This window comes from Otolemur garnettii, unplaced genomic scaffold (assembly GCF_000181295.1).
Source record: "Otolemur garnettii isolate 467f Iridium unplaced genomic scaffold, OtoGar3 scaffold00068, whole genome shotgun sequence".
Taxonomy (NCBI): Eukaryota; Metazoa; Chordata; class Mammalia; order Primates; family Galagidae; genus Otolemur; species Otolemur garnettii.
The window spans coordinates 1,858,514-1,861,460 of NW_003852463.1; the positions used below are offsets into that span (position 1 = coordinate 1,858,514).

Consider the following 2,947-nt stretch of genomic DNA (forward strand, 5'->3'; position numbering starts at 1 on the left):
AAAAAAACTTAAAACTTAGGTTAAAACACATGGTACCTACTCTGGGGGACAAGTGAAATCTGAAGGACAGACTGGAAGTGGTAAATTTGTGTCTAGCGGCATGTTTTAGTGAGATAGAGTTGATAGAATAGAAATAGTTACTGTCACTTATCTGAAGCTCAGAGAGTTTAAGCAACTGACAGCGACTAAGTACTTGTCCCAGTTGGCTCTCCTATCACAATCTAGACTGTTAACTGCCACACCACCCTGCCTCCTGATCATTGCTAAAGGACAGGCTTTAAAAGAAAAAAAGCTTTCAGTTTCCATTTGCCTTTGTGTAACTCCTCACCACTGTAAAGTTAAACAATTTGTCTTTATGCTTATCTGCCATTTGTAGTTCTCATTTTGCCTGCGTTCTTAGCTTTGGTCATTTAGCCGTGTGTTTCAAATTATTTTCCAGTCAGGCAACTGGCTTTTAATTTTGACGGTAACATAAATATATAAATTATGTTATATAGTTAAACCAATTAACAATATACTAAATGGGTCAAATCTCAAAATGTCTACCCCTCCTCACACCCCCTTCGGGGGAGACTTCCCTGCTAAGATGGGGACAGAGGGAGGTGAGAGGCGATCCTTCTCCTGGGCAGGGGTGTGCTCTTCCTCAGGACCCCACTGAGCCAAACGAAGCTGACAGACTGGGAATGAGTATCTGATACCAAGGGCAACCATTTCTAGGTTGGTGTAAAAGCTTAGTCCAACAGGGGCACAGTGAGAGTTAACTGAATCACTAACAGGGGCACAGTGAGAGTTAACTGAATCACTAAAAGCTTCCCCCTCACCTGAAACCAGAACCACAGGAGAACTATAGATGGGAGAGCAGAAGACAGACACAAAAAGAACAGACAGAACAGCAGTCACATCAATGGAAGACAATTAGAGCAAGAAATCAGAAAAATGCTGAGGGAGATGGGGCAATGAGAAAACTTGAGATCTAGAAGACACTCCAGTTCTTAAAGCCACATGCAGATCTCCAAAAGGCTAGCTCTTCCCAACAGGACTGGTTATGTCATCTTTCCTGGGTTCCATAAAGCCCAAATGTGGAAAACTCCACTTTTCTTATTTCCACAATGGTCTTTACAAAAAAGTGCATATTACTGAAAATATGGTAAGCATCTCTTCCTTAAGCAAAAAAATCCAATGAAAACAAGTCTGACCTTTTTGATTTCTGTCCTTTGGTGTCCTCTGAGGACTACTCCAACCTAAAGAGCAATGAAACATCAATTTCCCCTTATGACACATATTTAATTCTCAGGGATAACATTAAGGTATTGAACATCCTCTATGGTCAGATAGGACTTAATTCTCAAGACCACTGCTAATTAAAATGGAATTTTAAAGCTTTAACAATCTTTGTTTTGGGCTCGGCGCCTGTGGCTCAAGCGGCTAAGGCGCCAGCCACATACACCTAAGGTGGCGGGTTTGAATCCCTAGCCCGGGCCCGCCAAACAACAATGATGGCTGCAACCAAAAAAATGGCCCGGCGCCTGTAGTCCCAGCTACTTGGGAGGCTGAGGCAGGAGACTCGCTTGAGCCCAGGAGTTGGAGGTTGCTGTGAGCTGTGATGCCATGGCACTCTACCCAGGGGGATAGCTTGAGGCTCTGTCTCAAAAAAAAAAAATCTTTGTTTTCAGTGCCTGCTTTTTATATGCATTATGATTAAATACTTACTTTAAGCCAAATATCAACATCTTAGGTATAAATCAATAATTTTATATCTAAACTTTACATTAATCCTTATTATACTTTGTTAAGTATTAAAATCTCATAATGTTTTATCAAATCAAATACTTTTACCCAGATTTTACATAATAACACTAGCACAGCACAACATATATAATATCATTTAACTTATACCTGTGGTCTATTAAGGAACTGAAAACATGTTAATATTCACAAATCCATTTCAGAATTAGAATTGAAGAGGACTTCATTAAAAAGGGCCCTGCCCATAAAAATAGGCCCGGCAACATTCCTCATATATATTAGTATCTGAAATACCTATCCCAAGCCAGAAATACATTTTCAACCTGGGGAACACTACAGAGTTAAAGACTACTTAAAAATGGCTCAGTCATTTATATTAAATGAAATAATATAAAGTACCAGGCATATTTGTTCAATAAAGCTAATTTCTTACTCTCTTGACTTTATATGTATATATACAGTGTCCATAAAGTGGTCTATTTTAAATTACACACGAATTTCATGGACACTCTGTATATACACACACATATGCCCTTAATATATAATGGATATATTTATACATACTCATAAGGAGATATGTATAGATAGATAGATATAAAAATATATATATTATATATACTCAGTAAGGACTTGGCTTGCGCCGCATAAACAACTTCTTTTGAAAGCAACAAACTTAGATAAAATGGTAGCAGCACATTCAGATAAGATTGATATACTAAAGTTAAGCACACAGAGTCCTGGGAAAAGCCAGTGTTCCAAGTCACAATCTTTGCTTCCAGGTTCTGGATGTTATGCCAATTCGCTTAAAAAAAAAAAAAAAACTGTCAAAGAGTAACACAAACCAAAAACAAAGCCACAGTGCAATATAACTGTCTTTTAGCCCTTTTCTGCTTTCCACAACTCTGTAAAAAATGGAACACAGTCTTGGAAGTGAGTTATTAACAAACTTCCCATCATCTCTTTGGCCAATGAACAGATAAAGTAACTTCTACTTCAAAATAAATTAGGGCAGTGGAGACTCAGCTCAATCCCATACAAATTACAATTATATTAGCTAACATTTATCTATGAATTAAATGCTTTCAGAGATGTATTTAGATAAATGCCCATTAAAATAATGAATCAATAGACTAGAAAGACGTCAAGACACTGTTTAAATAAAATTCAAGTCAGTAGTATCTTAGCTTTCCTCTTAATTCAG

The 2,947-nt window shown here is 37.6% G+C and overlaps 1 protein-coding gene across 1 annotated transcript in view; it reads right to left on the bottom strand.

The window, feature by feature from the left end:
• MTHFD2 (methylenetetrahydrofolate dehydrogenase (NADP+ dependent) 2, methenyltetrahydrofolate cyclohydrolase) overlaps positions 1–2,947 on the bottom strand; it is a 14,818-nt gene that overhangs the window by 8,198 nt on the left and 3,673 nt on the right. The window lies entirely within an intron of this gene.